The sequence below is a fragment of the Panthera pardus genome, unplaced genomic scaffold (genome assembly GCF_024362965.1).
Source record: "Panthera pardus isolate Hobbes unplaced genomic scaffold, ASM2436296v1 HiC_scaffold_10, whole genome shotgun sequence".
NCBI lineage: Eukaryota > Metazoa > Chordata > Mammalia > Carnivora > Felidae > Panthera > Panthera pardus.
In genome coordinates this window covers 29,845,175-29,869,715 of record NW_026526655.1, presented here as the reverse complement: position 1 = coordinate 29,869,715, position 24,541 = coordinate 29,845,175, and the positions used below count along the sequence as shown (strand labels likewise).

Genomic DNA, 24,541 nt, shown 5'->3' with positions numbered 1-24,541 from the left:
ATAAAACTGTACACATACGAGACAGAGTACAAATAAAGTATGGATAATGCAATCTCAAAATTACACCTGCAATCTCGGGGCACCTGGGTGGCTCAGTCGGTCAAGCATCTGACTTCGGCTGGGGTCGTGATCTCACGGTTTAGGAGTTCGAGCCCCACGTGGCGCTCTGTGCTGACAGCTCAGAGCCTGGAAACTGCTTCGGATTCTGTGTCCCCCTATCTCTCTCCCCCACCCCTTCTCGTGCTCTGTCTCTCTGTGTCTCTCAACAATAAATAAATGTTAAAAAAAAGTTTTTAAAAAAAAACAAAGAGCAAAAAGAGAGACAAAAAGAAAGCAGGAAAAAAATGTGTCCTCAATCTAATCATGTGGGTACGTGCACACACATAACACACATGTGTTTTGAGAAGTGATGGAAGGCTGGCAATCAGACTCAGTGGTGAAACTGGAGAAACATCGGGGCAATAGAAATGAGCCTTGCTGGGCAGTAACCAGAAATGGAGATGAATAGCAAGCGAATTAAGTCTTTGAACCCGGGCTTAAAGGAAACCCTGTCATTTATTACATAGGCAGAGGCAAACAGTCTTGGCTGGCAGTGACTTTCCACTGAGACCTCATATAGCTTTCTCAATTTGGAAATGCTTGGAACAGCACAATAAGAATGTCAAGATGAGACGTTCAGACTTGCCTGAAAAGAGGAAATAGCTACTGTATTTGTCTTAAACCATATGTGCTGCTGAAAGGCAAATAAATAACTGTGCCTGAGATAAAGACTAACAGATATACGTGACCGTAAAAGCTTCTGAGTAGCCACTTAACTAGGTGCCAGGCTACGCGGTGGGTGTGCATATATGCAGATCCATCAAGTCTGTTAGAAATGGGTGATAAATGCTCGGTGTGGAGCAAAGGTCGGAGGACTACCCCTGAAGTCTGTGGTTTGGTTTCCAAACAGTATGAAGAGCGATGTTTACCGCAGGGATTCGGATTCTGAGGGGACCCAAGTTATCACATTCCTGGGTCACATTTACCCAGATACTCAAGTGGCCAACGTCTGGTCCTGGAGCAGAGAACTGTATTTTTAATTAAATAAATTGGTCTCTGATCAATTCAGATTTAATAGATAGTAAAGTCTGAACTCTTTTCTGAACAAAGAGATTTCACTGCAAGAATCCTGGCAGAAAAGTGTGGTGATAAATGGTCTGTAAAAAACCCAGATGATTTGGGGGAAGGACATCTGGTAGAAATGTGTATCATTAAACTTTTAAATGTGGCTTTAAACTTTTAAACTTTTAACTGTGGCTTGGCGATAGAGGGAAACATTTTGTGTATCTACCTTGACAAAACACAAGGATTCCTTCTGGCAGAACATTTGGTGAATGCAAGGGGGTTTAATTTAGTTCCACAATGATGAGTTAGATGGATTTTTATGGACCATTGCAAAAATGTACACCTAACAGAATCTTAAGAGAATTTAGTCTCTAAACTCCTTTGAACAGAGAGAAGGATATGGTGTTGTTGATCTTTGTCTATGTGGATTGCCCGTGTAGGGTTCCCTAAAAACCTGGTAAAAAAGAATTGAAGAGCTGAATGTGTCTCCTTTGAAAACCTTGAGGGAACATGTATTTTGCTTCTGAATGAATGACAGAAATGAGTGGAACAGATCAATGGACACGACAGAGAAACTCCGGTGAAAACCACAGATCGGTGACCCAGCAAAACTTTATTTTTCAAGGGCTGTCTTCTTAGGGAAGAGAGATTTTTTTTTGAAAAGCATATGTGTATGTGTGTGTCAGTGGGCGGGGGAGGGAGGGGAGCTGGGGGGAGTTATTTGGGAGCATTGCTCAGTATTTTCCACTAGCTATCAAATGTAAACTCTATACCACACCCCAGATTATACCCAAGATGTCTGACACCAGTAGAGTATTTTGCTACCCTTTGGATGAACAGTCTCTGCTTGGAAGATGTTGAAGTATGGCCAAGTTTTTTAAAGGCACCTGTTGATTGTTTAAGGGAAGCCAGGGAAGTTTAAATGGAAATTAAAGGCTGGGCGTGAGACTGATGGCTCCTGCTGTTTGGGAGGTGGTAGAATAGTGATTGCCACAGAGTTTCTCCCATCCCAAGCCCTGGCATGACACACACCCTAATAGAGAAGCATCTTGCCTATCTGTCGTTCCTATGTCGTTTGCTACTACTTAATGTCAGACACGAAGATAAATAACGATAGTCCTTGGCATACTAGGAGGCTGGGAGTATTTTGGTTTGGCTCAAAGAAGGGGAGTGTTCTGGTAATGAAGGCCTTTGAATGTCGTGCTTAAGTATTTGGATTTCATTCCATTGCCAGTTGGGAACGAACAAAAATGTGTGTAGCTGGGAATGACATCGCCAAAGCTTTGTTTTTGTAAGGATCATCCGGCAGCAGTTTGGGAGAGTGTTGCCACGACTGAAGACAAAGAGGGAAGGGCCTTAGGCATGAGAGTGAGAATAAAGATGAGGGAGACATCGTTTGAGAGACGTTCACTTCAGAAATTAATAGAAGCTTTCAGGAAGCCTAGCTAAACTGCGTATAACCTTCACAATAACTTTTTTATTCAGCTGGCATTAAGGTCAACCTCAGATAGAAGAGCCAACTAATTTTAGGCATACAGATGTCTTATTCACTTTTAAAGCCAGTGGGGTTGGGAGAGAGTTCTTCCTTTATGGGAAAAAAAAACACAAGTGAATTGAGTGGAAATGAAATGATACCTATTTCGTTCTGTTGGGATCAAGGTCTTTTCATAAAAGGCACTTGCCGGCTGACTAGAAGTGTAACCCCCACGCTTCACTTGGACAGTTGAAGAAGACGAAGCACATATTTGAAAAGTCAATGCCTACTTACGTTTCAGGTGTTTTAATGTTCCACCCAGAAGTTAATATCCAGATTTGTGCAATCCGTATGGCCCTGTGGACTGCGAGAAAACAGAGAATGGTTAACCTTGGGTCAGGGAGAAACTTTTAGGCTTAATTTCTTTGCAAGACTTTCAGCTAATTAACACACAGATATAATTTAAATATCCAGCAATAAGGGCACCTGGGCGGCTCAGTCGGTTGAGCATCCGACTCTTGATTTCCACCCAGGTCAGGATCCCAGAGTCACAGGACTGAGTCCCACGTTGGGCGCGGTGCATAGTGCCTGCTTGAGATTCTCTCTCTCTGCCCCAGCCCCGCTTACTCTTGTGCTCTCTCTCTCTCGCAAAGAAGTTAATAAAGAAATAAATATCCAGCAATAAAGTGGTCTATGGGCTCTGGAATCAGAATGTCTGTTGTCAGATCCCAGTCCCATCTCTTCCTAGCTGTGGTATCTTAGACAAATCAGCGATTCCCTCAAAACCTCAGTTTCCTCATTTGACAAATGGGCATAGTAATAGCACTAACTCATAGGGTTGCTGTGATAATCACAAAAGGAAGTCCTCAAAAGGTGGTTTGGCTCAGTACCTGGCACATTAAGCGTGTTCAGTAATTGTAGCTATGGATTATCACCAGTTCAGGACTAACCAGAGTGGGAAACTGGCTGGCTCCTGTGAGAAGGGCATTCGACTCCTGGGGCACCTGGGTGGCTCAGTCGGTTGAGTGTCCGACTTTGGCTCAGGTCATGACCTCGAGGTTCGTGGGTTTGAGCCCCGCATCAGGCTCTCTACTGTCAGCGCAGAGCCTGCTTCGGACCCTCTGTCCCCCTTTCTCTCTGCCCCTCCCCTGCTTGCACGCTCTATCTCCCTCAAAAATAAACAAACATTTAAAAAAAGAAGAGCATTCGACTCTTGATCTCGGGGTCCTGAGTTGGAGCCCCATGTTGAGTGCAGAGATTACTTAAATAAATAAAACCTTTAAAAAATATAAATAAATAAATAAACACTTGTTTTGTTTTGTGGGCTTCTTATTTTTCAAAATATTGAATCTGTATGGAGTTCACACATTGTTAGATTCCTCTTTTCTGAAGGTGTTTGAGTTGGGGGCTGCCATTATTATCCCCAAATCTGGCCAAGAGTGGTGAAAAAATAGAATACCATAGAGCATTATAGTCTTCTTACTTCTCTCGTTTATAAAGCTACTTATTTACCTCTGAATAAAGATATAGTCTAGGTCTTTTACATTTTTCTTTCTTTCTTTTTTTAATGTGAGCTCTATGCCCAACATGGGGCTCAAACTCATGACCCTGAGATCAAGAGTTGTGATCAAGACGTACATGCCCTACCAACTGAGCCAGCCAGGCACCCCAACATAGTCTAGGTCTTTATCTCACTTTTTTCCAAATTTTATTCAGAGTCTGGGAGAATCACCATCATCAATAATGTAATGTTTCAAAGCCTTAGTCACAGCAAAGAGAATTCCTCAAATCAGTATTTCTTTGAAAAGGGATTTTTCAAGTAATTTTTTAGCAGAAGGAATATGGGTACTGAATTTGAAAACCTTGGGGCGCCTGGGTGGCTCAGTCGGTTAAGCGGCCGACTTCGGCTCAGGTCATGATCTCGCGGTCCGTGAGTTCGAGCCCCGCGTCGGGCTCTGTGCTGACAGCTCAGAGCCTGGAGCCTGTTTCAGATTCTGTGTCTCCCTCTCTCTGACCCTCCCCCGTTCATGCTCTGTCTCTCTCTGTCTCAAAAATAAATAAACGTTAAAAAATAAAAAGAAAAAGAAAAAAAGAAAACCTTGATGGCACAGGACTTGTGTAACCTTATTTTTGTAAAGCATATGACTAGACCACTACTGGAGATCCGACTTTTCCCAGTTTTGGGATATTTTCATTCATATAAACAATCAACACCAAAGCTTTAATCCTTTTTTAGTGTCTCCCGGCAGTGTTATGTCTCCTGAAGAATGGATTTTAGAGCACCTCACAGAGTACATAACTTTTCATAAATAGATACCACCCATGGTTTAAATTCAGCAAAGTCTGGGCCACACAGTGGAAGTCTGCAGCTACCATACCTGTTTGCTATTCTATTTCATCATTAGTTGGCACTAAAGACATTTTGCTTCTCAATCACATATTGTCAATGACATTTACAGAATAGGGGCAATACTGGGTTTAGGGTGGAGACTGGGCAGCCATTGGATTCTTACTTTAATTTATATTAAGATATTTCCTTTGTGAAGGAAAAAGAAGGCTATTCTCCTGCAGGAGAAGGAACAAAAGTCAAGGGACTTGTAGAATAGACTGAAGTTGCAGCCATTTCACAAAACAATACTGTTTATCATTCAGAGAGGTAGTAAGTGAACTTGGTCTCGGAGGTGGAAGAGAAACTGGTTTTGGTTGCAACAGTAATGTTTTTTTCAACACGACGGCAAAAATGTTCGGGGTGGTGGGAAGGGCAACGGTGCTAGAACTTCCTCCCATTCATGGAAGATTATGCCTTACAATATATATTTATATAATGCCTGACAATAGCTTTGCCTCCCCACCCCCCACCCCCCAAACTGGGAGGACGTAGGAGGGAGTGTGGAATAAAGTGTAGTCGTGGAAGATAAAATAAAGCCTAAGTTGAAAGTCTTTCCAGTCGGTCATTACCAAACAGTTGGGTGCCAGAATCATTATTTTGATGGTTTGGAGCCATTCGTCATGAACATTTAAAATTATTTCATGCTAATAACTGCAAAGCTGGCAACCTCAGCTCTCCACTTTGTCATGGTCAATCTGTATCAGGAGTAGTTTGTTGAGGTCGGCAAAACAGATTTTGAAAAGACCACCGGAGGGTGAAAGCCGTGTAAAAGGAAGGACCTAGGAGACCGAGGGCACTTGAAAAGTTACATCTTTGCTGGAATGGCTGGAGGAAACCAGTGAGAAGGGAAAACTGAAGGAGTCTGATAGCTGTCTTCACATACTTTAAGATAAGGAAAAAGTAAGACATTACTGTGTTTCTCATGTTGGAGCTAGGACAAAAAAAATGTTGGCATAACAGCCAAGAAAATTTGGCTTAGTAGAAGCAAGAATTTATAGCTGTTCAAAACAGAGAATGTTAAAAAATCTACCAAACAGCAAATGGAGCAAACAGATACGTCGCATTGGGTGGGCACTAAGGGGGCTCGGCACAGCCAGGCTGCTGGTTGGGGATGTTCCAGAAGGCACTGATGCACGCACAAAGAAGGGGTCTTTAACACCATTCTTTCTTTATTTAAAAAAAATTTTTTTTGACGTTTATTTATTTTTGAAGGAGAGAGAGACAGAGTGTGAGGGGAGAGGGGCGGAGAGAGAGGGAGACATAGAATCTGAAGCAGGCTCCAGGCTCTGAGCTGTCAGCACAGAGCCCGACGCGGGGCTCGAACCCGTAAACCACGAGATCATGACTTGAGCCGAAGTCAGACACTCAACTGACTGAGCCACCCAGGTGCCCCCTTTTTTTAGTTTTTCAAATGTTTCTTTATTTATTGAGACAGAGAGAGCACAAGCAGGGGAGGGGCAGAGAGAGACAGAGACACAGAATCCAAAGCAGGCTCCAGGTTCTGAGCTGTTAGCACAGAGCCCAACACGGGGCTCAAACTCACGAGCTGTGAGATCATGACCCGAGCCGAAATCTGACACTCAACCGACTGAGCCACCCAGGCGCCCTACAGTCTGTTTCTTATTAAAACAAATGAGAGCCATTTACCTCAATACACTACTGTGGATAGTTTGTGATCTATCTCTGAACATCTGGATATCTCACTCTATAAATTAATTCAGGGACTCCTTTGCAACTTACAATTACAATAATACTTTACAATTATCCCACTTATGGGAATGTTTCCTTATCGTTTGTCCCCCTTGGTCCACCCAAAAGTTCAGATTGCACGGCACAGGGCCAAGATTAGGGTGAGGCAAGTGAGGCGGTGTCAGGCAAGTGTAGGGCCAGATCCTGACTTCACTTAAAATTTTGGTATTTTGTTCAGCAGATTTTTTTTTTTTTTGCATTCATTTTGATTAATGCAGTTTTTGGTACTTTGTACAATTTTGCATCAGTTGACTCACCCTGGTGCTGGCCCTGCCATTTAAGTCCGCAGGTACTAAGTAGCCTGGTGTGTTGAAAGAGCACTGGAACTAAGGAGACACCAAGTCTTAGTTCTGTGTGTCACCAGATGCAGGACTTTGGATGAGTCCCCTTCCCATTTGGGATCCCAGGCATCTCATCTCATTTTATTTAAAAAAAATTTTTTAAGTTTATTTAATCATTTGTGAGAAAAAGAGAGAGAGAGAGTGCTCAGGGGGCACAGAGAGAGAGAGAGAGAGGAAGAGAGAATCCCAAGCAGGCTCTGCACTGGCAGCGCGGAGCCTGACGTGGGGCTCAAACCCATAAACGGCGGGATCACGACCTGAGCTGAAACCAAGAGTCAGACGCTCAACTGACTGAGCCACCCAGGCGCCCCGGTGACATTTAATTGTAGACTTTTATGAGAAGCTGAAAGATGGCAAGACAGTGTATTCTAGGTCTTTTACTACTCCAAGTAGCACCAAATCTGGTGCTTTGCACAGAGTGGGCATTCGAAAAGTGTCTTCTAATAAATGTGGGGGTTTTTTGTTGCACACAGAAACAAAATTATAGACCAAGTTCCAAAACGAAAAGTCCACACAAATTAAAAACATTCTGCAAATAAAAATCAAGCCTCCCCAAACAAGAATATTATCCATCCTTCATTCTTCCCATAAAAAAAAAAAAAGGAATTTGAAATCATTGCTCTTTGATTTATTTAATTATGGCAAATTCTAATTGCTTCTTTTTTTTTTTTTTTTCTGGGAAATATTCTATTCAAATATTTCAGGTCTTTAGTGAAGCAGACTTGTGTAATCATCCAGCCCTCAGGGATTTCTTTCCATCTAAAGATACTAGTACCACCCTAATGAGTCAGATTTTATAAAATGTAACATCTGGGAGAAAAAAATTATAAACATGCAACCGTACCCAAAACAGCTGGAGAGCTGCAGGAGAAATAGAATCTCCACTTCCTAACTAGTTCTTCCTGCCTAAGTTTGCATAGCTAGAAGGTAAGGAGAGAAAGCATTTATATTTTCTCCTTTTCTTTCCTTGACTAAGAAAGAAAGAGAAAAAGAAGGAAGGACAAAAGGAAGGAAGGAAAGAAGGAAGGAGGGAGGAAGGAGGGAGAGAAGGAAGGAAGGAGAGAAGGAAGAGAGGGTAGAAGGAAGGAATAAGGGAGGAAGGAAGGAAGCAATAGATTGCAGTTCAGTGGTAAAACTTATGACTGTATTTTAAGAGCTTTCCCTTGTTCTTGGCTCATTTTATAATTGGCATCTTTTCCGTTTACTTAACGCTCTAGAGCGGTAGAAAAGAGAGAGGAAAGAACCACTTCTGAGGACTCTTAACTACATTATTTTTGTAAATTGGTCCCGGACCTAGTAACTATACAGTAAAAGAATTTGCATTTATTTAGTATCTTTCTTTCATATTTGATAGGACTCATTCTGACCCAGAAACAGAGGTGTAGTACTTGAGGAAAAGAAATGGGGTCTTGTGAAGGTCATTAAGCATGGTGGCTCATGAGAAAGAATGGACGTATGTATATATCCACTGTTCCTACTGCTCAGTACTTTCGATAACTCAAAAGCCAAGGGTTTCACAGGTACTCAAATCAGCACCTATCCAAGTAACATAATATATCTTCATTGAAATATAACACAAGCAGTTAATCTCCTGGCAAGGAACTTGGAAGGAACTCAGTAACAAAACACTTGATATAATAATAATAAAAAAAAAATTTTTAATTCTACTTTTAGAACAGGTTCCTGTATCTTTTCTGTTCATCACAGATTTTCTCTAACAAGACAAAGTCAGACAAACTATTTTAAGTCTAAAGTCCAACTATCAAAAATTATTAAAAGCAGAAAAGACACGGCAATTTTAAATTCATCTTTTTTTTCCTAATTTAATCCTAGTTAACATATAGTGTAATTATGGTTTCAGGAGTAGAATTTAGTGATTCATCACTTACATATAACACCCAGTGCTCATCTTAACAGGTGCCCTCCTTAATGCCCATCACCCATTTAGCTCCTCCCCCTACCCATCCCCCATTTACCCCCTCCCCCTTCCCAACACCCCTCCAGCAACCCTCAATTTGTTCTCTGTATCTGAGTCTCTTATGGTTTGCCTTCCTCTCTGTTTTCATCTTATTTTTTCTTTCCTTCCCCTATGTTCATCTGTTGTGTTTCTTAAATTCCACATATGAGTGAAATCATACGGCATTTGTCTTTCTCTGACTGCTACATTCATCTTCAAAACCGCCATACAGAATCACATTAACAGTAATCATAGATAGCTTGAGTTGAAGACACTTTAGTTTTGTCTCCATTAAGATAATAAAATTTTGAAGGTTCTGAAAAGAGATATCCAGAATGGCCTTTCTATTACTTCTCAAAAATCAAATTCCACCATACACACCTGGAAAATGAGACCATAAGGCAGTGTCCACAATGTTCGTTAGAAATTATCTCTCTTCTCTCACTTCAGAATTCACTTGTTAAGCAACACCCACGTTGAACTTTATGTCAGTTACTGTACAAAGCAAATCATCTTCTCTGACAGGTTTTCCTAGTTGGTAATGTGCTTAGGTAGCAGTTACGGGCCCTGAAGTTTTTTCCTAAGATGGATCTGGTAAGCCTACATCAAAGAGATACAGAAGATGGACTAATGGCTTTTGCAGGGCTTTTTTAAAAAATATACTTTTTTTTAAAAGTTTATTTTTATTTAATTTGAGAGAGAGATAGAGAGCAAGTGGGGGAGAGGCAGAGACAGGGAGACAGAATCCCAAGCAGGCTCTGCGCTGACAGCTCAATGCAGGGCTTAAACTCACAAACCGTGAGATCATGACCTGAGCCGAAGTCAATGGTCGGGCGCTTAACCACCTGAGCCACCCGGGTGCCTTCTTATCACCCAAGAGAAGGGAGTCGATGTAGCCCACCTGGGCAAGGTCCCACTCAACCACCTCCACTCACATTTCCACAGTGTGTGGCACTCGCCAAAGGCATGGAGACTAGTGTCCTGGGGCAACGGGTTCCAACATTTAGACGTGCTAAATTTCTGCACCAACACAAGATTTCTCCTTGACCGTGAGCTCAATGTGAATCAAGAAAGGGATGTGACTGCTTAAAAAAAAAAGAAAGAAAGAAGAAAAACAAACAAAAACCCCTGTGATTTTGCCCTCGAGCTGTTTTAATAGAATTGAGGGAGAGTTTGTCCAACTCTGCTTGAACTGGTCAGGTTGCACCCGGGATTGTTGTATTCTTTTCTGAGAATTACAGTTTAAGAGGAACAATGGTAAACTGGAGCATGTCCAGAAAAGAGAGAACAGGATGGAGGGAAAGCTTAAAACTGTATCATGTTGAGGAACACTGAATGAATTGGTGGAAGCTATTTATTCTGGAAAAGAAAGAACAGGATAACCTTTTTTTAATTTATTTTTTTAGTAATCTCTGCACCCAACATGGGGCTCGAACTCACGACCCCAAGATCAAGAGTGGCATGCTCTTCTGACTGAGCCAGCCAAGCGCCCCTGGGTAGGATCACTTTTTCAAGTGGGTCAAGGTCTGGTATGCAGATGAGGGAAATTTATCTGGCTGGAGAGCAAAACTAAGGACATGAGAGAAAAAGATATTTGAGCTCAACAGAAGGCAAACTTTCTGAAGACTATAGTGGTTAAAAATTGGCATTTATTCATTTAAAAAATATTTCTCAAAAAAAATTATTTTTTAATGTTTATTTTGATTTATTTTGAGTGAAAGAGAGAGAGGCAGAGAGAGAGGGAGAGAGGGCCCAAACAGGCTCCGTGCTGTCAGCACAGAGCCCAACGCAGGGCTCGATCTCACCAACTGTGAGATCCTGACCTGAGCCGAAGTCAAGAGTCAGACGCTTAATTAAACCGACTGAGCCACCCAGGCGCCCTTTATCAGAAAACATTTTTTAAAATATTTATTGAGCATCTGCTATGTGTTGTGGGCCCTGAAGAAAGAGTAGTGACTGGTGGTGAACAGAACCCGTGGAGCTTTCATACTAGTACAGAACTGGGTCAGATGATGGCACATTTCTCATACTTGGAGATGTTTAATGAGGCAACCACAAACTGAGGATTTTGTGGGAGGACACCAGGAATTCAGTGTGACTGGGCTTGATGATGTCTAAAGTCCCGCCAACCCTGAAACTCTCTGTTTGGGTTACTCTAACGTCGTACCGGATACAGTTCGATGGCTCTCCTGGCCATTGGTCAGAATGTACAGTTCTGATTCTGTGGCTTAGCGGTAATTTCCCAATCAATGAATATATGCCGTGCTGCCTTCACTAAGTATTCTTGGAGGGGTGGGGTGGCATGAAGGATAAAAGGAGAGGACAGTATAAAATTTCTTTCACATGTAATGTACTGTGAAGGGAAACACTTTTCTTATTTCTCATTTTGACTCCCAAAGATGTGACTGCCATGTCTATTTCTTTTCATCTGTTGCAACTTGCCATTTTTTGTTGGGGAAATGGGAGTGCTCCCTTTACAAACCAATTTCTATTCTTTAATCTCTTTGGAAGAAGGTGAAGTAGGGGCACCCGGGTGGCTCAGTCAGTGAAGTGTAGGACTCTTGATTTCAGCTTAGGTCATGATCTCACGGTTTGCGGGACTGAGCCCTGCGTCAGGGACTGTGCTGACAGTGTGGAGCCTGCTTGGGACTCTCTCTCTCTCTGCCCCTCTCCCACTCCCTCTCTCTCAAAATAAATGAATGAACATTAAAAAGAAAAAGAAAGAAAGAAAGACAGTGAAGTTAGTATGGCTAAAGATCACAGAATTGTAGTCTATTAAAGTGAAATGAGATGTCAGAGACAATTTAAATCTACTCCTTTCGTTTTATACATGAAAAAAACGTAAAGTGGAGCACTTATAAATATCTGAATGCTGAGGAGGATGGGTCGAAATAAATACCTAAATACTAAAGACAGAAGCACTAATATTACTAGGATTTTAGGGAGAACATTTACTTTGGGCCAAGAAAGTTTTATAAAGAACCATGCAGGACTTCTAGAAATTACAAAGTTAATATTGAAATTTATGTTATTGGATGCATAAAATAATAGGGTAGACCCAGCCAAAGGGAGACTGTAAACCTGAAGATATATCTGGGGGCGCCTGGGTGGCTCAGTCAGTTAAGCGTCTGACTCTTGATTTTGGCTCAGGTCATGACCTCATGGTTTCATGGGTTCGAGCCCCTCTCTCTGCCACTGCAGACCCTGCTTGGGACTCTTTCTCTCCCTCTGTCTCTGCCCCTCCCCTACTTGTGCTGTCTCTCCCTCAAAATAAATAAATAAACTTAAAAAGAAAAAAAAAAGAAGATATATCTGAAGCAGGTACCTAAAATGTAGCACAGAGAGACAATAAGATGGAAAATAGGGAAAAAGGCTAAAAAATAAAAGGCGAAGAGGAAAAAGCCCTAACATATTATGGAATCAATGTTGCAGAAGGGAATGAAGCCTTGCGTTAACCAGGTGGTTAAAAGTAGGACCACTATCAAAGTCTAGGTTATATGTGGGTGTTTTGATCATCTAATAATAGGATTATAAATAATGGCCATAGTATTCCTGATCAGGACAAAGGATGACTGATTTGGGGATAATTCAATCTGGCGATTCTCAGAGGTACCAAATGTCTTCTGGAGAGGAGAGGATACATATTGTTCTGCCGTGATAGCATCCACAGACCCGTGTGCCTTCAATTGAGGAAGAAGGGTCATTTTTGAAAACCGGATCCCTGGGGCCTTCACCTAAATATAGAACAACTCCCTAAAAGAATAAAATCAGAAGGACAAAAACTCATTCTAGAAGGAAATCAGGACCATGATTCTAAGACCTTTTGTAACATTATGAAATGCTTGTAAATTTCTCATATTGACCGTGTTTCTGTTATTTGCTATTCTCTTCTAGCGATTAACAGTAAAAGATTGAAGATAAAACTAAATGTTTGTGGAGCAAAGAGTATGGCAGTTGGAGAGATGTGCAACAAGAGAAGTGGGCAGAGTCAGCTATGGCGGGAGCAGAAGGTGTCTGAGTTGGTGGGGCCCCTCAAAGATAAGGAGAGAAAAGGAGCTGGTTGGAGCCTGGCTCTGAAGCTGAATAGCAGAAAAAGACCATGGAACTCTCCAACAATGTAGTCACTGCGGTCTACATAACTTTTTGTGCCTTAATACATTCGTTCAGTTGTGAAGTGACCCTGTAGGTAGAACCTTCTTAGGAAGGCTATTAGTAACTCAAAAGCTTGGTGGAGTTATGTTGCTGGCAGTATGGTACTCCAGCTACTCCGGATATTTTTAAAGCACTTTTCACTACAAAACCTCTAAAAACACTAAACAGGGGCACCTAGTGGCTCGGTCAGTTAAGCATCCAACTTCAGCTCAGGTCATGATCTCATGGTTTGTGGGTTCGTGAGTTTGTGGGTTCGAGCCCAGCATCAGGCTCTGTGCTGACAAAGTTTTATTTATTTAAAGCTTATTTATTTATTTTGAGGCAGACCGTGCACATGCAAGAGGGGGAGGAGCAGATAGAGAGACAGAGACAGAGAGACAGAGAGAGAATCCCAAGCGGACTCTGCACCATCAGTGCAGAGCCCGATGTGGGGCTCGAACTCAGGAACCGCGAGATCATGACCTGAGCTGAAATCAAGAGTTGGACGCTTAACCGACTGCGCCACCCAGGTGTCCCCAAAAATCATCTTTTTAAATGTATGGCTGAACTGGCAAGAAAGAAAGGAAAATTCTTAGTGGCCTGAACTGAAATGGAGGGATCAGGAATCCAGAGAGACATCAAAACTGTAGACTGTCCCATGGCTTATGCAACCTTTCCTTTGTTGTTACCACCATGCAAAGCTCAGAATATATAATGTAGAACCTGGAAATTTCCTTAAATGCCTGGAACCAATAAGTCTCCCAGGTTTTGGTGAGGGGCTCTGTCTGCATGTTGGGGGCACACTTTTCACCTCTGCTTTAGCCTCTATTTTCTGCTTGCAGAACCTTCAAGGTCATCCAGAGGTGAAAGCTTAGGGCCTTTTCCTGGCTTTCTTGGCCATGCACAGAACCCCAGGCATGAGCATAGCCTATTCTTGCATGTGGCCTTCTGGATTCTCAGGTACACATCAGAGCTCTTCAAGGCCTCTCTGTATGTCTCATTCCTCAGTCTTTCTTTTAAAGCTTTTGGTTAGTCTAATGCTTTCCCTCCACTGGTGTCCATCACCTCAGGCAGCTGAAAAGCTAAGTAACTGCCTGTTATTATTTTTGACAAATGCTTCTGGGAAAAAAGCTTTTCACAGTAGGTGAGCTGACTTAGGTCAAATATAGATAGTCTTGCAAGTGAGTTTTTCCAAGAAGCCACCAGACAGGTCATAGAACAGTTCTCTGGGGATGAAGCTTTGAAGGATTTCCACAACTGCTTTCTATTCCTTTCAGTTGCTGCCTGGCTGCTTGCTAGTCTTCATGGAGAACGAATGCAGGCTGCTGGTTTTCAAGAATATTGCAAAGCAGGATGAGACCAGGGCAAGTTAAAAATGCCACACAGCTCACTTCTTTTACTGTGATTGAGTAGTTTTGAATTTTGTTGTTTTTGTTTGTTTTTATGTATCTTTATTTAAAAAAATTTTTTTAATTCATTTTTGAGAGACAGAGAGAGACAGAGTGCGAATTGGGGAAGGGCAGAGAGAGAGGCAGACACAGAATCTGAAGCCGGCTCCAGGCTCTGAACTGTCAGCACAGAGCCCCCTGTGCAGGGCTCGAACTCACAGAACTGTGAGATCGTGACCTGAGCCAAAGTCAAGACGCTTAACCCACTGAGCCACCTAGGTGGCCTTGTTTGTTTGTTTATTTCAATTTTTTTAATGTTTATTCATTTTTGAGAGAAAAAGAGAAAGAGACACAGCGCAAGCTGGGGAGGGGCAGAGAGAGGGAGACACAGAATCCGAAGCAGGCTCCAGGCTCTGAGCTGTCAGCACAGAGCCTGATGCGGGGTTCAAACCCACAAATCGTGAGATCATGACCTGACAGAAATGGGTTGCCTAACCGACTGAGCTACCCAGGCACGCCACCCCTTGTTTGTTTTTTGGGGTTTTTTTTTTGTTGTTTTTATTATTTTTTTTAATTTGCATCCAAATTAGTCAGCATATAGTGCAATAATTATTTCAGGAGTAGATTCCTTAATGCCCCTTACTCATTTAACCCATCCCCCCTCCCACAACCCCTCCAGTAACCCTCAGTTTGTTCTCCATATTTATGAGTCTCTTTTGTCCCCCTCCCTGTTTTTATATTACTTTTGTTTTCCTTCCCTTATGTTCATCTGTTTTGTCTCTTAAAGTCCTCATATGAGTGAAGTCATATGATTTTTGTCTTTCTCTGCCTAATTTCTCTTAGCATAATACCCTCCAGTTCCATCCACATAGTTACAAATGGCAACCCCTTGTTTGTTTTTAATGAACACTCCCAGATTGTTGCAAGCTTTTGGGTAAATATCAGAGTTATGTAAAAGTTGAATGTGACCATTTTGCCAGCTTCTTGTTGCTTTGTGGAGGAGAGAACTTTCAGAGGTCCTTACTCTGCTATTTTTGCTCATGTCACCTGAATAAGGAGTTTGAATAGGCATATTTTGTGCATATGGGAACCAGTGCCTCAAATAGCATGGTGTTCTTTTAAAAATTAGGCTTATGGAATCTAAGAATAATAATGTAGCCCACTTACTAGTTAAGCTCCTATGGAAACACACATAGTTTTCCACCACCTTCTTCTCCTTCCTAAACTTGCTTTAGTTGTAGAGACCTATAAAAGTGAATGAATGAATAAATAAGTGAATCAATCAACCAGTCAATCAAATTTGTGACCCATCAGAGGGTCCAGTTTAGGGACTTAAACACAATGAATATTCAAGGAATGATGCTGAATCAAAATATATAGGCTCAAAATAGGCAAAGTTGACCAAATCTGTATTATATTTTATCCTACACGTAACAGTAGCAAGTCTGTAGCTTTATATTTATCTCATATGCACTTGTGGCTCCTATATTGAAGATTTCCCACTTCCTTTAATGTTTATGGGATATATCTTAGTTTGAGTGGAAAATGAGCACTATCATATAGTTTTAGCAGTGAATTCTTTCTATTAAAGACAGGGGAAAAAGGACAAAGGAGGGATAGAAGAAAGTAGGGAGGAGAAAGGAAGATACCCCTGTCCCTTTGTCATGGTGGTGGCCATTGACAAATTTTGAAAGCATTTGACTAATACCTAGCAGAGGTAATTCTTTTCCATCAGAAAACTTATAACTAGCTCAATTGAGGGACATTAGTTAAAGAAGCTTGTCTGGAAATAATCTGAAAAGATCCTTGTGTCTCATGTCTTCCTTAATTTGTTATAATGAATGAGTCATAATATTTTAAGAGGATTAGAGCTGCTTATAATGAGTGCTACATTTAAGGGACTAAAGAAGCTTTAGTAACAATATAATATAATGTGATTATGGTACAACATAATATGATGGGACAAGATAATATGATTCTTTCATTTCCTGTTTTCACTTGCAAATTACAAAAAAAAAAAAAAACCAACAAAGCAGCTTTTTCTTTCATTCTTTGTTAGAGAAGAAAATGTGAAGGTTAAATAGTATCTGGCTATGTATACTCACACACACAGATACTGTGTTAACTCAATTTTAAATATGTGTAATAAATTTGGTGTAATAAATCATTTTATCTCTTTACTTCTCTAAGACTCTCCTTTATTAATAATGAATATAAAAGCAGGCCTTCAATGGCTTTCTAGCAAAGGTAGTGCATATCTTAAAAAATTACTTTATCTGTATTAATACTTAAAATCATCGAATTAAAAGCAAACTGTGTTATTTTCCTCAGTTCTTATGACATTAAGTCACAAGACTCAAATTTGAAAAACACTGAAAAATAGGAACGTTCTTCAAGACATCAGGCCTGGTCTGATTAGTCTTTGTCAAGGAAAAACAAATAGAAAGATAGTTCCATGTTAAAAGAGAAAAGAGGGGCGCCTGGCTGGCTCAGTCAGTTAAGGGTCTGACTCTTGATTTGGGTTCAGGTCATGATCTCATGGTTTGTGAGTTTGAGCCCCACGTTGGGCTCTGCTTCGGATTCTCTCTCTCTCTCTCTCTCTCTCTCTCTCTCTCTCAAAATAAATAAATAACCTTAATTAAAAAAATTTTTTTTAAGAGAACAGAGCGGCGCCCGGCTGGCTTTCAGTAGAGCATGCAACTCTTGATCTGGGGTCATGAATTCAAGCCCCACATTAAATGTAGAGCTTTCTTTAAAAAAAAAAAAAAAAAAAAAAAAAGACAGAGGGGCCTGGGTGGTTTAGTTAGCTGAGCGACTGATTCTTGTTTTCAGCTCAGGTCATGATTTCACGGTTTGTGAGTTTGAGCCCCGAGTTGGGCTCTACGCTGACAGTGCAGGGCCTGCTTGGGATTCTGTCTCTCACCCTCTCTCTGTGCCCCCCTACTCTCTCAAAATAAATAAATAAACTTTAAAGAAAATGGGGAAAAGAGATCAAAAAAAAGTAATCTGTGACTAGTGATGAAACATTTTTTTTGTTTATCTTTTTGTGTTTGTTTATTTATTTTGAGAGAGAGAGAGAGAGAGAGCACAAGCAGTGGAGGGGCAGAGAGACAGAGAATCCCAAGAAGGATCCCAAGCAGGCTCCAACTGTCGGTGCGGGACCTCACGTGGGGCTCAGACCCACCAACGGTGAGATCATGACCTGAGCCAAAACCAAGAGTCAGACGCAGGTGTTCCTATCTTTTTTTTTTTTTTTAATTGAGGTATACTTATGGCACAGTCTAGGTCCCCTTTCCAGGTAAAATGTTGCCCTAGCTCCTGGGGAGCCATCAAGAAACAACGTCCAAAAAAAAAATTAAAAAAAAAAAAAAAAAAAAAAAAAAGAAACAGCGTCCAATTAGCAGCCCTTCAGGGACTGCTGTTACTACACAGAGTTCCCTTCCCAGGGCCATGCCCTTCTAGAGTGGCTCACCTCCAGTGATGGCTGAAATGGAAGTAGGAAGGCCTGGCCATCATGCCCCAGTGGGGGATAATTCTTACGGGTCCATTTTAGCTTCCCAGGTCCACCTATGGAGACGGTCCTACCTTTGCAGCTCAATTTCTCCCCCTGCCCAGTTGTCTCTCCACCTTCTACACACAGGAATGGATCCTAAGGGCACAGCCTCATATCCGATCATTAAGCTGTCCCTGAGTCTTCTTTTAGAAGAACCCAAACTATGACACATGATAGACATCAGACAACCTCCAAATAAGGAACTTTTTTTTTTTATGTTCTGTTTTCTTCAAAAATGTCAATGTCATCAAAGACAAAGAAAAGCTATGGAAATGTTCCAGATTAAAAGACTAAAGAGACATGGCAAGTAAATGTAACATCTGATGCTGACTGCATCCTATACGAGAGAAAAATAAAAGGCCCAAAAGAACATTATTAGATCAACTGACAAAACTGGAACATGGATTAGAGGTTGGCTGACAGTATTGCATCAACTTAAATTTCCTCTAATTATTAATATGCAATGGTTATGTGGAAGAATGTCCTTGTTCTTAGGAAATAGACACTAAAATATATAGGTAGGGGCACCTGGATGGCTCAGTTAACTGTCCGACTTCGGCTCAGGTCATGATCTCGCAGTTCATGAGTTCTAGCCCCACATAGGACAGCCTGCTTCAGATCCTCTGATTCCCTCTCCCTCTCTCTCAAAAACAAATAAACATTAAAATATATATATATGAGGAGAAGGGGGCATGAGTTGTGCAACTTCCTCTCAGGAAAACTACATGGACGCATACACAGAATATAAAAACAAATGGAGCAAAATTTTAACAATAGGTAAAAGGGATTTGAAAGAATTCTTTGCCATCTTCTTGCAAGTTTTTTGCAAGCTTGAAACTATCTTCAAATAATACATTTAAAATACATAAATAATTATAGGTCAACCAGATACAGCAAAATGTTAGTCATCAATCTAGATTATAAGTATGTAATTGTTCTCTGCACGATATTCCTTCAACTGCTCTGAATGTTTGAAATTTGTCATCATAAAAAATTGGAAAAAAACACAGACTAGGATATTTGTTATGGCTCAAGTATTTAAGGCTTGAAAGACTATACTTTTTGGAGCATGATGTACTGATTTCAGATAGGAGCCACAAATTGAATGGTTAATATATCTATGATTAAATGAGAGAATACATATCAGCATGCCAATTAGATGCCCTTGTCTAAAGTAGCGCTCTTTAAAAATTTTTTGTCAGTGTTTATTTATTTTTGAGAGACAGAGAGAGACAGAATGTGAGCAGGGGAGGGGCAGAGAGAGACACACACACAGAAGCTGAAACAGGCTTCCGGCTCTGAGCTGTCAGCACAGATCTTGACTCAGGGCTCGAACTCACGAGCCTTGAGATCATGACCTGAGTCGAAGCAGGCACTCAACCCGACTGAGCCACCCAAGCACCCCTAAAGTAGCACTCTTTAAATCATTATTTACCTCTTCACTCAAGGAAATCCCATTAGATATACAGTGTAAGCTCTGAGTCCCAAAACTCTTTTTTTTTCTTTTTTCAGTTTATTTATGTATTTTGAGAGAGACAGAGAGAGCACAAGTGGGGGAAGGACAGAGAGAGAGAGGGAGAGAGAGAGAGAATCCCAAGCAGGCCCCAAACGGTCAGCTCAGAACCCGATGCAGGGCTCAAGCCCACAAAACCATCAGATCAGGACCTGAGCTGAAGCCAAGGGTCAGACACTCAACTGAATGAGCCACCCAGGCACCCCAAAACTGTCTTTTTAAATTCTCCGCTATATCCTTAGTTGCAAGAACAATTCCCAGAACATGGAACAGGCCCAATAAATATCTGTTGAAAGAACGAGTGAGGAAGAGCTTAAATAAAGATGATTTTGGTATAGTTTAATAATTATACCTACTAACCATGAACTCCTGTCATTATGGTCAACATGAAATTTGGCTTTACTTGTTTGGCTTACTTTCTCTTTCTTATTACAGGTTGGGAGAATCAGAATTCTGAAATTGTTTCAGCAACCCAGTAGTTTATCTGGATAAAGCTGAGCCAGGGAAGCTTGAGGTAGTGTTGCTGGGCTCCGGGAGGGAGCAGCAGAGCCTTCAGGAAGCAAGCCCGTTGGGAGATTAAGTGTATAGAGTGACCTTGAGGAACGAGGTGCAGCTGCTCCTGGGGGCCTCGGAGGGAAGGACTCACCACACAGGACAGAGCCGACTTGAATCCCGGAGAGCTGATGCTCCACCACGCGTGGAGGAACGAAGTCAGCCGGCTACAGGAAGCCATGCGTCGGAGAAGATAGCTTAGTTCTTAAGCAAAGCATCGACACTCACTCAGTAAGGCCAGAAATAAATAAAGCTGCGGGAGACGGCTCAGCCAGGAGTCAGAATGCAGAAATCAGGACTGGAGCAAGACCCGAGAGGAGCCTAAACAGATGTGGAAATAGAGTGCAGTAGCCTGGCAATCAGTTTCGTCTTATTTGGATGTTTGCCCACGTGGAGCTGGGTGGAAGTGTTAACCACAAAACAACAGCCTTCCCATGATCAAGACCTCCCAGCAAACCACTGGGGCTTGCTGATGGTGCTGGTGGCTAACAGGGGCTCAGTCCCAACTGGCAAGTGTCACCCTGAGACACAAGCTGCTGTTGTTTGAGGGCACCCTTTACATTTTACTTGACTGTACTGTACTTAACATTTCTACTCCCAGCTCCGAGTTGAGGCAAATTGACCAGAGTATAACCAAGAGCCTTTTTAATTTTTCGTCTTTATCCCCCTGCCCAGTACCCTCCCACCTCATTTTCAAATCTAGAAAGCTGATTGCTCCTTAGGCAACTTTTATTTAAAATCATTTGTTGCGGCGCCTGGGTGGCTCAGTCGGTTAAGTGTCCGACTTCAGCTCAGGTCATGATCTCATGGTCAGGGAGTTCAAGCCCCACGTCGGGCTCTGTGCTGACAGCTCAGAGCCTGGAGCCTGCTTCGGATTCTGTGTCTCCCTCTCTCTCTCTGCCCCTTTCCACTCATGCTCTCTCTGTCTCTCTCTCTTAAAAGTAAATAAACATTAGGGCACCTGGGTGGCTCAGTCGGTCAAGCATCCGACTTCGGCCCAGGTCATGATCCCGTACTTCATGGGTTCGATCCCCATGTCGGGCTCTGTGCTGACCAGCTCAGAGCCTGGAGACCTGCTTCAGATTCTGTGTCTCCCTCTCTCTCTGCCCCTCCCCCACTCTGTCTCTCTGTCTCCCCAAATAAACATTAAAAAAAAGTAAATAAACATTAAAATAATTAATAACAATAATTTGTTTAAATTTATAATTAAATATAAAATTATCTTTTCAATTATGTAATTAAATTTAAAATTATTATTTTATATTGAATAATAAAAACGTATCCTTTTAACTAACAGACCCAGCAGATATCTAAAGTGTTTCCAGGGTGACATCTTACTGTTTAAAAAAAATACACACACTTCTCAACCTCATGACACACTGGAGTGAGAATTAAAATCAATACAGTGGTCTTAATACAGAACTATACCGTGAGACATGATTTGTAGGTGTCCCGAAAAATATGATTTATGGCTGGGTTTTATTTCAGATACCTTACCCATTTACAGTGATAGTACCACACAATGTTTCTTCCATTTTCTTCTTCGATCTATTTCATTAGAAAATACCCAACCCGGGGCACCTGGGTGGCTCAGTCGGTTGAGCGTCCGACTTCAGCTCAGGTCATGATCTCATACTCTGTGAGTTTGACCCCCGCGTCAGGCTCAAACGTGCTGACAGCTGGGAGCCTGGAGCCTGCTTCAGATTCTGTATCTCCCCCTCTCTCTGCCCCTCCCCTGCTCATGCTCTGTCTCTGTCTCAAAAATAAATAAAAACCTTTAAAAGAAAAAAAAGAAAATACTCAACCTAGTGACACCTGTGTGGCTCAGTTGGTTGAACGTCTGACTTGATTTCGGCTCAGGTGATGATCCTAGGGCCGTGAGATCGAGCCTGGCATTGGGCTCTGCGCTGAGCATGGAACCGGCTTGAGATTCTCTCTCTCTCCCCCTGTGCCAACTCTCTTTCCCTTACACACTCTCTCTCAAAAGAAAATGCTCAGCCCACTGGCCTGAAAGAGGACTTTACTAAAGAAGTCACCGGTGTGTCCAAAAGCTAAGTTACTGGAGGAGGAGTTATAACTCCAAAAGCGGACTAAATTAGTGTACCAGCAAAGCAAAGGCTTCACTTCCGTGGATTAATGTACAGTTTTGCAGTAAGAAAATTCTGGGAAAAAAAAAAAAACTATTTTAATTTTATTACAAAATTTATGAGTTTTAGTTTAGTATTTATTTATTTTTTATGTTGAATTACATATAAGGAAATGTCCTAATTTCTTCAGGATTTAGGGCCTGTCAGGAGCAACTGTGAGAGACATTGAAAGGGGAAGAAAGATTCTCAGTGTCTTTCCTATCTGGTGTGCCTTCTCAGCTTCTCTCTGCCTGTCGCTGTCTGAGTGTTTGACAATTGCACACATTGTCAACAGCTTAATACAAATGATCCTTGTCCGTAGAAATATGAATGAATTGTGTCTACTGGAATGCAGTTGATTATTGTCCTGTGAATTACTGATCAGTTTTGCCAGTTTTGCGACTGTTTCTAAATTCATGTCAACATTCCTGATGGCCTATATATGCATGATACTTTGAATTCTCATTTCAACCCATGGTAACATCTCACCGAGTCCATCATTCATTAATGAGTTAAAAAAAAAAAAACAAAAAAAAAAAACCTTGTGACACGTTAATTTTATGTGAGTCACGATTTACCTGTTTAAAAAATTCTCTTTTCATAGATCTTTAGTCCAAAAGTGTTGCTCCGACCTTGGGAGGACAATGAAGAAGGAGGAGGATGGAGGCGTGGTAAGGTTTTTAAAAAGTGTGTATGAAGTTTCTTTCCGGTCCACTCAATTTCCAAGACCTACATTTACCTTCCAGTCCTAGGATAATGATGGGACTAAACATCAAGGTGGGGAAGCACTTCCTCAGAGGGGTGGGGGGCTCAGTGAATTCCAGGCAAGTGGGGAAAGGCTTCAGAGGAGAGAATTCTGATAGCACCCCAAGTGTGGCACTGCGGAGGCAAATTCTTTCTTTAGGGATCCCAGACTCTCTTCCCTGCACCCCTATCTGTCCTCTTTAAAGACTGTGTATTAGAAGCCAAGTCCCTAATATGACTGTTGGAATCGAGAGACCGAAAGCGAGATTAATAGAATTGCTTTGCACAGCCAGAACATTAACAGAGTATTCAAGAATGTGCAGCCTTCCTTTTATCTCTCTCTCTCTGTCTCACTTTTTTTTCCACAGACTGAGGCCACTTTAATCGCTGCTGCAGCTACTCAAACAGAGGAAGAGAGCCAAGCTCATGCTCTAGCCATCCCCAAACTCTAAATAAACTGGTGAGATGTGGCGCTTTGCCGGATCAACACTGCAGTTTGAGAACACGGCAGGCCTTCGTTGGCCCGAGGACACTTACCTGGCTCACCATCGTGGGATGAAGAGAAGTCCCAGCAGCCCCCAAAGACACTCCAGTTATGCCTCATCTGTCACTGCCCTCGCCCTCCACTCTCCCTCGGGACATCTAAATATATCAAGGGTGTTTATATGTAGAGTTGAATTCTGGTTCTATGTTTCCTTTCCAGTCTGTCTTCTTTCTCTGTCACCCTCATCTCTTTAGTTGTTGAACTTCCCTCTTTCCCACCAGGCCCTCTTCATCTTGTGCTTTGGTGAAATCCACAAACCATCATAAGCATTTCTGGGCAGTATTTTACGGTAGTTAAGGACTAGGGCCCTGGAGTCAGACAGACCCTGGTTCCAAACTGCAGTTCCACTTATTACCTACCTGTGTGGCCTTGCGAAGTTAGTCAAAAGTTCCAAGCCCCGATTTCTCCATCTGTAAAAGAGGGATCATAATAGTATCTACTTGATTGGGTAGCTGTGGGGATGAAATGAGGCAATCACGTGGAGCTCGGTGTCTGAAGCATAGTTATTTGTCACTATTATAATTGTTTTCCCTAGGCCTCCAGACCTCTAAATCCCATCTTCCCTCTATTTCTAGTGTATGTCTATTTCCTATTGTCTTATTTGTAAGTACTATTTCACATTTGTTCCCAATCCAACGTAGAAACTGGTAAGGTTTAGGACATCCTACCCAATATATGGCACCTTGGCATATTAAATAGCTTAAGCTGAAGGAGTTTGAGAAACAGCAGCAGCAGAAAGGACTCTCTGACCTCCCTTGTCTCCCTTGAAGCAGGTCATAGGAGTCTCACGTGACAGATGCCCTCCATAGACCCCGAGGAAAGGGCATCCTTACCTCCAAGGAAGTAGGGACTCTGAGAAGGATCTGAGCAACAAACCTTGCCATGTTTCCCCCACTTTACTCTCTCCGCTCACAACCCTTCGTCTTAACACATTCTCAGAGGTTCTCATTTTTGGTCAGGATAAAAACACTCCAGT

General features: G+C 41.8%; 1 protein-coding gene across 8 annotated transcripts in view; it reads right to left on the bottom strand.

Moving 5' to 3' along the window:
* CMKLR2 (chemerin chemokine-like receptor 2) overlaps nt 1–24,541 on the bottom strand; it is an 80,006-nt gene that overhangs the window by 7,963 nt on the left and 47,502 nt on the right. For 2 of the 8 annotated variants that reach the window (XM_053905643.1, XM_053905632.1), the window contains 4 exons: nt 23,925–23,975; nt 20,246–20,472; nt 9,396–10,099; nt 2,873–2,942 (listed from right to left, as the gene is read on the bottom strand). The gene's annotated coding sequence lies outside the window, so the exon portion shown is untranslated. Of the gene's footprint in view, nt 1–382; nt 2,690–2,872; nt 2,943–9,395; nt 10,100–20,245; nt 20,473–23,924; nt 23,976–24,541 lie in introns of those variants that run through there. The other 6 variants (XM_053905642.1, XR_008423296.1, XM_019446260.2 and 3 more) reach the window with 6 other exon arrangements.